This window comes from Lemur catta, chromosome 6 (genome assembly GCF_020740605.2).
Source record: "Lemur catta isolate mLemCat1 chromosome 6, mLemCat1.pri, whole genome shotgun sequence".
Classification (NCBI taxonomy): Eukaryota; Metazoa; Chordata; class Mammalia; order Primates; family Lemuridae; genus Lemur; species Lemur catta.
Genome location: NC_059133.1, coordinates 75,880,142 through 75,890,609, shown reverse-complemented (window position 1 = coordinate 75,890,609; position 10,468 = coordinate 75,880,142). Strand labels below are relative to the sequence as shown.

The following is a 10,468-nucleotide window of genomic DNA, read 5'->3' as shown; positions in this document are numbered from 1 at the left end:
AAATAGTGGTTTAAAATAGAAAAAATATGAAAGTCAAAAGATCTTAGGAAACATTTTTTCAAGAGCAACCCTCTATGTAATTGTGACTCTCTACATAATTGAGGGATGTCGATCCATAATATCATAAGAAAATTTATGCCAAAAAGTCCCTGATGTGATTCAGACTTTTTTGCAGTCTAAGTACTACAGGGCTGCAATTGTAACCTAAATTTTAAAAAATAAATTCATTTTCATAATTTTAAGTTTTATTTTTTAAGTGTCTTTCCCCAACACCTCCATCATTCTTTCCATATTTACTATAAAATACTGTAACAATTATGCTCTGATAATAAATTATCCCCAATACAGAAAAGTAAATGGAGGTTTAGAGAGTTTAAGAAACGTGCCTGAGACCATAAGACGAAGGATTCAGCCCTTAGTCCAAAAGTGGACTTCAATGTGATCATCTTTCCATTATATAATGTGACCCTCTGTTAGTAAGGACCCTCTGCCCTGCCTGCCCCCTTGGTCTGTCCTGCGTCTGCCTCTAAGGCGGGACAGTTTACTTCAGACAATGGAAAACAGATCTGTTAGTTGTCCCTGCATCTGACTTTCCCTCCAGGCTCAGACCACAGTAGAAGTGTCTACCAGCCCCCAGGAGTATGACTTAAGACATTCCCCTCTGGCCTATTCGTCTAGTCCCAGGAATTTCAACATCTAAAAAATAGAAATAAATAGGTAAAGCAGATAGCTGTTAGGGTAGGACTTGCGCTTAGGGTCACTGAATAGTGTGGCTCTAAGGAAAGGAAAAAAATCTCTGCTCCAAAAGATGGGAGGTATGAAAAGGAAATTTCCCTTTAAATCCTCTTAGTTTATAGATTTTCTGAGATCTGACACCCTCTCTGAAGAGGTAATTGTAACAATTCAAATGGACTTTGCTTTTTAAAGGTATAATAATTCTAAGTGCTAGAATCACAGAAAATGAACAAATAAAACAAGGTGACTAAAATAATTTTCCAAGATGTATGGAAATTATTTTATCTTTTTTGGAGCTGCCCACATTAATCATGCACGTGTTTGTATAAGTTGAATTTTACTTTTGTAAAGAAAAGCAGTCTTTTGAAAGTCTTCTTTCTCTTACTTGAGAAAATGAAAGTTTTGGACTCAATCCTAAAATTAGGAATGAGAAAGTGAGACTTAAGAAAGAGATGTTTTTTAGTTTTAAAAAGGAAAAGTCTTCTTAAAATCTTATCATAATCTTGGTAGTGAACTTTTAATGTCAATTACAATCATTTTCAGGAGACCAAAGACAGTAAACAGAAATTTATTTTTTTTTTAATTTGAAATTTAAAAAGTTTAAATCATATCAAATATAGCATATATTATCACAAAATATTATAGTGTCTTACATTTTGCTTTTGTAAAGAGCTTAACTGTCAGTTTTTCATTAAGAAAAGGGGGAAAATCATATAATATCTAGCCTTTGGACAGTTTTTTCACATATGCGATATCTGGTAGTCATTTGTACTATGGCCAAATACTTCTGGTTTTTCTCCTTTCTAGCACACACAAAGATTGTATCTCCTGCCTCTTTTTTAAAAAAATCACCAGACCGTCTTCTGCAAATCTTGTATGGGGCCATGTGATTTCTTCTGACCAATGGGTTGTGAGCAAAAGTCTCAATTTGGGGTCTTGTCTTTTCCTTCTGGCATAGAGATTAGCAGTGTTCAACATGATATTGATATTTTACAAGTAAGAAAATAGGGTTTTAGAGAACTTTTCTGGTCTGTGCAAAGTTATACAGCTGGTAGCAGAACCAGGTCCTTAAAATACAAATCCCATGTGGTTCTTTGTTGCCTTTGCAGAGTAATAAACATAATGCACAGAGAGAGTTATACAATGTATTTTTCACCTTGCCTTTATGCTTTCCTTCAGGCTTCTGATTTATGTAGTTATCTTTCACTTTTGGGGAGAAATAACCTAAATCTTGGGATGCTTTAAACCCTATGATAAATAGTTTGCAGTTCAGTCAAGTCAGTTAAAAATTAAAGCAGGAATCAATTAGAAGTAACCATTTGCAGGTTTATAAAGTGCTTTGCAGAAGACAGTCTGGTGATAGTTTTGAATGGATTGCCATGTGTACGATTAAATGGTCCACTGAAAGCCCTCTACAACTTACAGAATATAGAGTTTATTTCAAACAAACTCAAGTGCATTTAGTTGTCTGCTCTGGGCCAGAGCTCCTTTGAAAATCACAGCTATGAGAAGAGGAGCCCGGAGTCAAGCACTCTTAGTGTCAAACTGGAAAGGCCCATTCAATTTTTTTATCCCACCAACTTTACATTTTTTTCCATAGTAAAAAAATTAATAGGTTTCCATCAGGACAGCCTTCCAGGAGCACTGAAAAGCATCTATTCTCTCTCTCCTTTTTAAATCTACCGGTATAATACTGTACATAATAATTTTTTATGCTTTTAAAAATCTCCATATTTGTAGTTACATCCGTATTATTCCTACTGTATGTATCTTTTCTTTATCCCCCTGGATTAGGTTGCCAAAGTTTTTCCTATTTCCTTAACTCTTCCAGACAATCACCTTTTGGTTATTAGCCAAACTGTTTTTTTGTAGTTCAAAAAATTAATTTCTAAATTGATTAATCATTAATTTCTGCCTTTATCTATAAAAATATATTTGAAATTGTTAATCAGAACAGAATTTACATACATTTGATAAAGAGAGGTATATATGGGAATGACTGATTATATATTTGATTTACATTACTTGGTACACGTAAGGGCCATCAACCCCCTTCTGTTCTAATTTTTATATCCTTCTGCTTTCTTTGGATTTATTTTGTTTTCTTTCTTACGTTTCCTGAGTTGAAAGCTTGCTTCATCTATTTTTCATTTTTGTGTTCTAAAACAATAAATTAGCCTCTGAATACTGCTTTGGCTTTATCCCATAGTTGCAAGATTGTATATATAGAAAATCAGCTTTATTTATTCCATGAAAGTGTTTTATTAAAAGCTTTCCTTCTCTTATTACCTACTACAGCCACTTGGCATTCACTGGTTACTTACTATGTGGTAGCCCAAAGAGAGTGAAAGAAATACTAAAGAGGCCCTCTGGTCAAGGAGCTAACAATTTCACATGGTGAAAACAAAAATCAGATGCACTGAGTGATGAAAAGGTTTTCACCATGATTTTTTCACTCTTTCTGCCCTACAATTTTAGCTAATCTACCTATAATACATGTAGCATAGACTTGGAGAAAAGGGAATAAGTGGAGGAAGGGGATAAAAATTCATATTCGACTGTAGGTTATAGTTTAGCAATGGCCCTCATGTATATCTATTATCTGGGTTTATTATCTGAGCTTTAATTCTGTCTAAGACTGTTGGTGGTGTTTTGGAAGTCCCTACAAATGATCTGTTATTCAGGCCAGGCGTTCTTAGCCTGGGTCTGTGAACTTATATATACATATAAAATATGTATACTTACTTTTTAACATGTATTATACATATGTTTATTTTTTTTATTAAACCTAAAGTGAAAATTAGCATTTCTCCTGTTACGAATATAGGCAGCAAACCACAGTAATATTAGCAATACCTGTGACTTTGTCCTCAATAGTAATCACACATATTTTTCTACCCCATTAAGGTTGTTGCAGGTATCTCAAAATATCATTTATGTGTATCACTATTGCAAGATTATTTAGGTCTTGATCTTGTTATTTAATGCATTAATGAAGATGCAAATGTATAACTGTTTCAGTTGTCTATGGCTGTGTAACAAATTACCCCAAAAGTAAGTGGCTTAAAACAACAAATATTTATTGTCTCACAGTTTCTCTGGGCCAGGAATCTGGGCTTGGCCGAGCTGGGTCTGCTGGCTCAGGGTCTGGTTTCACAAGGGTGCAGTGTAAGAGTCAGGTGGGGCTGCAGTCATCTCAAGGCTCAACTGGAAGACAGTCTGCTTCTGAGCTCACTCATGTGGCTGTTGGCAGGATTCAGTTCCTCACAAGTTGTTGGACTGAGGGCCCTGTTGGAGTGACGGCTGTTGACCGGAGATCTCTCTCAGTTCCTTGCCATGTGGGCCTCTCCATCAGGCAGGTCACAACAAAGCAGCTGGCTCCCACCAAAGTGAGCAAGAGAGGACAAGCAAGATGGAAGCCAGAACCTTTTTGTAACCTAATCATGGAAATGACACCCCATCACTTTTGCTTAGTTTTTGAACCAAGTTACTAGACAGGGGAATTCCTCAAGGCAGGAATACCAGAAGGTGAGAATCACTGGGAGCCATCATATATGCTACCTACCACATAATTATATCACAAATTCACTTTTTAGTGTTTTGATTATATTAATATAATCAATTTCCTTTGTAAATCTAGGTAGTTTATTCTATGCATTTAAGAATGCTATTTTGAAAAGGGATTCACAGACTTCACCAATCTTTCAAAAGAGTACATAGTCTCATTTGTTTTAGTTGAGGTACCTTCAACAACCTCCTGGGGGAATTTGTTTACGATAATCTCAACAGAAACTATAGGTCAAAGCTTTGGCCTACCCCATATTAACCTTGACTGATTCTTTATACTAGTTCTTATTACCCTAAGTCATGAAAAAAGCATGGCACTTTTGAAAACATAAATTTGCTATAGAACAAATTATAAACTCTTCTCAATCCTACCCACTTGAAGTGATATGTGTATGTGCAGTACAGGGTGTGTGTCAAGCTTGTTTGTTTACAATTAAACCTCTTATGCATGTATATGACAACTGTTATTCCAGCCTCAAAATGACTTATGTAAGTGGAGCTCATCTCCCCAAGAATATACTAATTACCAGGCTAGTGCTTTTCCCACTACTAAGCTATGTATGAAAAAGCATAAAGTGTAAGAAAAGAGAGGGAAACAGTGTCATGATTCTTTCCTAAGTCTGCACATGTGACACCTGCTCTCCAAAAACCTAAAGATAATGGTTGGCATTTCTAAATGATGTTTTCTGCAAGCACAGTACCAGCCCCATATATTGTCTTACTGGCCTGAAAGTTTAGGGTATTTTATAAAACCTATGATATTCCCACTGAGGATAAATTTGTCAATAATAATTGGGAGTGATTCTCTTTTATTTATTTATTTATTTATTTTTGAGACATAGTCTCACTTTGTTGCCCGGGCTACAGTGAGTGCCGTGGCATCAGCCTAGCTCAGCCTCCCGAGTAGCTGGGACTACAGGCATGTGCCACCATGCCCGGCTAATTTTTTCTATATAGATTTTTAGCTGTCCAAATCATTTCTTTCTATTTTTGGTAGAGATGGGGTCTCACTCTTGCTCAGGCTGGTCTTGAACTCCTGACCTCGGTCTCACTCTTGCTCAGGCTGGTCTCGAACTCCTGACCTCGAGCGATCCACCCGCCTCAGCCTCCCAGAGTGCTAGGATTACAGGCGTGAGCCACCGTGCCCGGCCAAAGGGAGTGATTCTCTTAAGTGGCTTGCTCAAAGGCCAGTCTTATCCCCAAATGCAAATTGCATCATCTTCCCAAAGCCATCCCTTCTAAGTCATCCTACAGGGAGGTGATTTTGCACATAATTCTCAGATCCTAATGACAAAGATGCCCAGTACTGTCAGTTATTTTAGATTTTCCAGGAAAACCCAAACAAGTGTTTTGTGGCCTTTCTAAATCCTAGCTCCTGTCAAGTCTCTAGAGTCCAGTCATGGTGAAACGAAGAGTCAAGGAAATTGGGTGGCTTCTAGTTCCCACGGCCACTGACTAAGCAACTTGATCAGCCCATCCATCTTTGTTGACCACAGTTTCCTAATCTGCAGAATTTGTGGATGCGTGATTCTTTCTAAGCCCCCTTCCATTTCTAACATTCTTTGCATTGCATTGTGAAGTAGTGAGAAAAACTCTGATGACATTTAGGATGTGTGACATTTAGGATGTTGCAACACACTGGGCCATTCTCAAAGGAGGCCTGAACCAGTGTTGAGCAAACAGGGCAGTGAGGTGAGGCAGGTGAGAGAGGGAGAGGGGCAACAACCCAGCCAACTCCCTGAACCAGTCAGGACTTCACCGGGCGGAGGTGGGTGGGGCTGGAGCTGGGGCCGGCGTTGACGACAGAAGGCTACTTCCGGCTGTGGTGCGTATGACGTCAAGGCGAGTCGGGCCGGCCCAGCCACCAAGAAGCCGAGGAGGGAGGGCTCGCGAGAGTTCAGGGAGGCCGCCCCGAGATTCCGGCGCGGCCGCGGGTCCCACCTCCCGGGGGCGGGGCGAGGGCGGAGCGGGGAGAAGGGAGCGGACGGGCGCCAGGCCGGCTGCGGTCCGTGCGGAGGCTGAGCCGGCCGCGGGCGCGACCGGAGGCAGGTGAGTGCGCGGATGCGGCGCTCGGCTGGGGGTCCCGGGCTCGCGGCACCAGCCCCAACTCTGCGAGCAGGGGCAGGGGGAGATCTTAGGTGTGTTTGGGTGTCCAGGGGAAGCTGGGCTAATTTCGGGGCTGGAAACGTCTCCGGTGAAGCTGCGGCGACGGCCTTGGCCCTCTAATTCCCCGGGGTACTACTGGCCCCGTGTGTCCGGAGAGGTGGCTTGGAGCCCGGGGAGGAATCTTTGTCCTTCCCTGCGCCTTTCCCCGTCCACTCCTCGGCCCCGAGCACCCTGCTCCGGGTCCCTGCCTGGGCTCCATAAACAATAACAAATGTCGCGATCCTCTCCTGGTAGCCCCTGCTCTCCTGTCCCGTGCCCTCCAGCCGATGTCACCGAGAGGGAGGATTCCAGGCATGGCTCTTCAATTGTGGGGGCTGTTTTGTGTACCATTCCTAAAAACTGATGCGTCAGATTGCTAAACATTTCTCTGAGAGACACAGTAAAGCCTCCCAGCTCCCAGAAGCCACGGAGTGTTCAAAAGCAGCCTCAAAATCTGTCCCTACCATTGAAACAGCAGACCCTTCCCTGCAACCTCATTTTCTCCCACTCCTCTTTTCACTTTTAGTATCGGGGACAAACGAGTGCTGGTTTGGTACGGGAATAGGAAAGATTATACCCGATTTAGCAGGGTGCGTTTCACCTTTAAAAAGTTGCCAGTTTGACAGCAAACTTTATTTTCAAAACCAGTGGCCTCCCGTTTATTGGTGCAATTTTTTTGTTTTGTGGAATCGCTTTTCGAGTTCTAAGTTTGGAGGAATGATATAAAAAGAAATGGGAGGCGAGGGGAGGGCTAGTGTTGCTGGAAGTGGTGGCTTGTCCAAAAGTGTGATGCTGTTGTTCCTTAGTTGATAAAATGCAGAACCAACACTCTTGACTATTTCACATAACTTGTGGTAAGTTTTGATAGAAGCCACTTACTTGGAAATGGCCTTAGTGTTAGCTTTGTTACTGCTAAAATCTGAAAGAACAACTTTAAGTGTTTTAAGTTATGCCTCTTGGTTGTAAAAGGAGGACTGATTGAGCGAGAACTGGTTTTTTTTTGTGGCGGGGGGGGGGGCGGGGCGAAGGGGCTTAAATTTGACAGGTTTCCCTACTTTAAGGTAGGGTCTATTGTTTTTAAGTCCAGTTTTGCTTACTCAATGCAGATCTTTGAAAGTTCTTTGTCTCAATCGTATATGTATATAGGATCCTGGAAACCTCTTTGAATTCTGGCCTTTCTCTCTAAGCCTCAGGATATGTAAAACAATTAAGTTTATTATACTGTCTCCCCAGTGGGAGAGAGGTATTGTATGTGAATTAACTAACTACTCTCAAGACTATTTGAGGGGAGAGAAATTAGTCCAAAATATGATGTTAAATTATGACATTTTCATAATTTCATTGCATAGGTTCATCAAAGTACTTTTATTTGAGAACTCCTGATCTCAAAAAAGGTACAATGAATTAAAATAATTTTCGATTTGACTTCACTTACCTTTGTTTTCTTCTTGGTAAGATGGCTGATAATGTTTCCCATTTGGTTGGGATGTGTTTAGAATAAGAAGCAAAGCTGGGTGTAGTTTTTGTATGTTTTTGAAAGCCCTGCCATTGGGAATGAAAAAATTAGGCTTAGAAAAGCCACATTAAATAGGAGCGATTCTTCTCTAGACTTTTGGTTTTGAGTTTGTTTTAAAATAAGTCAAAGAATAGAGACTAAGATTATTTGTGCAAAAAAATAGGTGTCCCCGGTAGTTTTTACTCTAAAAATTAAATTTCTAAAGATAGGATGCTGTAAGGACAAAGGAAAAATTGTACTTTCTAGAAAACGATAACAAAGCAGTGGACTCAATTCAGCTGTTTGTTTTCAGAAAAGTTTTGCTTTTTCAAAGTAAGGGCAGCATCATGTTAGCGAAGTTGGGTAACATACTTTAGAAAGTGTTTTCCCAGTGATCCGGGATACGTTGGAGGCTTTTTTTTTTCCCTTGTGGCACTTTTTTAAGAGGGGAAAAAGAGGACACAAATCAAGCCAGAAAAATTTGCATCTCAATATAATGTTAAAATGATTTTATTTTGCACAAATTAGTGTAGGGTGAATCAAGCAAGTATATTGTCATCTAGGATCATATTAAAATCAGCAGATGGGCAAGTTATGATTAGGTTAGACTTGACATATGCAGAAATTATGATACTGTACTTTTATATTAAAACACCGTGGTCTTTTTGAATGAGATAATGAAAGCAAGTTTTTAAGACATTTAAAGATTTAAAAGATATCTTTGGTCAGTAGCTAAAAAACATTAAGTGAATCCTCCTTTTCTCCCCTCTTTCATCCCCTAAATTTTTGTCTGAATCTTAAGAGAATATTTAGCAAGATATGACCAGTACTTGGGTGCATTGGTTACATAAGCCTTCTGTTTCCAGGTACAGGTTTGCTAATTGACAGGGTGTTATTGTTCAGAATCTTTAGAGGAAGGGAAGTGAAAAGCAACAATGTTTGCTGCCCTGTACTCTGTCCTCAAGGAGATGTAATCTAATGGGAGGGAAATGTACTCGCCCAAATAACTGTCATACAAAATGCATTTTATGAGGAAGCAAAAGAGGGAGGGATCAAATCCTGCTAGACCAATTAAGGAAGACTGAGAAGGAGAAGGCATTTGTGTAGATGGTTTGGGTGATCTAGTCATATGATAATGATAATAAGCAAACGCTTTATACAGTGCTGCCTGCTTGCTGCTAAATCCTTTACATGTACCTGGGTTTAATTCTCATAACAACTGTATGGAGTAGGTATTTTTATTATCCCAATTTGGCAGCTGGAGTAACTGAGGTATCAAGGTTAGATAGCTAGTCAGTGGTTGAAGCAGGATTTCATCGTGGATGTTCTGGCTTGTACCTGTATTGCTGTTCTTAACCACTATCCTTATTTTCTCTCCCATTCGTGATGGTCTTTCTCGGGTTTACAGTTTCAAAGAATTGATTTGGGCAAATACATTTCTATGGCATCTAAATTTTGGGATCAGTTTTCTAGAAAGAGTTACAAAATAATGAAAACCCTGGTAAAAGTTATTTTGGCATGTTAGATATTTTAATTTATTTTTGGTATAAATTAAATGTAACTGTTGAGTGGGACTTTTGATAATTTTGCTTTATTACTTGTAAGTGCCCATAAGGATTTAGAAGTGAGCAGTTATATCTGTATTAACTCCTTTGCCTAATGGAATGATTGTGTATTTTGTCCTGTATTTTTTTTTTTTTTTTTAAAGACAGAGTCTTCTTATGTTGCCCAGGCTGGACTTGAACTCGTGGGCTCCATCAATCCTCCCACCTCAGCCTCCTGAGTAACTGGGACTATAAACGTGTGCCAGTGTGCCTGGCTTTGTCCTGTCATTTTTAAAACCACTTGGCACTGGGTATTTTTTGGATTGAATTATGAAGTTGGAATGTAGTTAATGATTGAATGTCAGTCCCACCCCTTTTCGTTTTTATTTCCACAAACAGCCATGCTTATAATGGCAGAAACAATGTTTTGAATAGAGTGTTGTACATGTATAAAATGAGAGAAATTCCATCCCTGATATTTTATGTTAGGGCAACTTTGAAAGTTCTTTGGGATTGTGAAACAAAAGATGCTATAGAAATTGACTGTGCCAGGTATAGACCTACTCAACACTCTAAATTATTGTTAAAAGAATGGTCCAGCTGGTTTTATTTATGAAGTTTCAGGTATAGTCCACATTTGTTATTGGTTATCTAAGAATTGGAACCCCAGTAGATTCAATTGGATTTAAAGGTTAGAAAAAAGTCTATGTAGGCAGAGAATACAGAAGGTGAGCATAGGTACTGCCTGCCCTTTCCTAACTGTCTAGCAAGATCTTCAGCTCTTTTGTCAGTGCCCTTGATTAAACCATACTCTAAGCAGAGCTCCAGAGTCATAGTCTTTGTGAACAAATATAATAAGTGTCCCCTCATTAACTGAGCAGGTGGGTTCTAAAAATCCCCTATAGTAAGACAATTTATGGTTGATGAGATTAAAGCCTAATGGGAAAAGAAGCAGAACTAAAGCCAGGATTTAAAGCACATA

At 39.4% G+C, this 10,468-nt stretch overlaps 1 protein-coding gene across 3 annotated transcripts in view; it reads left to right on the top strand.

Annotated features, from left to right (window-relative positions):
• Nucleotides 1-6,169: 6,169 nt before the first annotated feature.
• Nucleotides 6,170-10,468, top strand: part of STK38L (serine/threonine kinase 38 like) — a 75,932-nt gene continuing 71,633 nt past the window's right edge. Inside the window, exon 1 of one of the 3 annotated variants that reach the window (XM_045554150.1) lies at nucleotides 6,170-6,351. The gene's annotated coding sequence lies outside the window, so the exon portion shown is untranslated. The remainder of the gene's footprint in view (nucleotides 6,352-10,468) is intronic. The other 2 variants (XM_045554151.1, XM_045554153.1) reach the window with 2 other exon arrangements.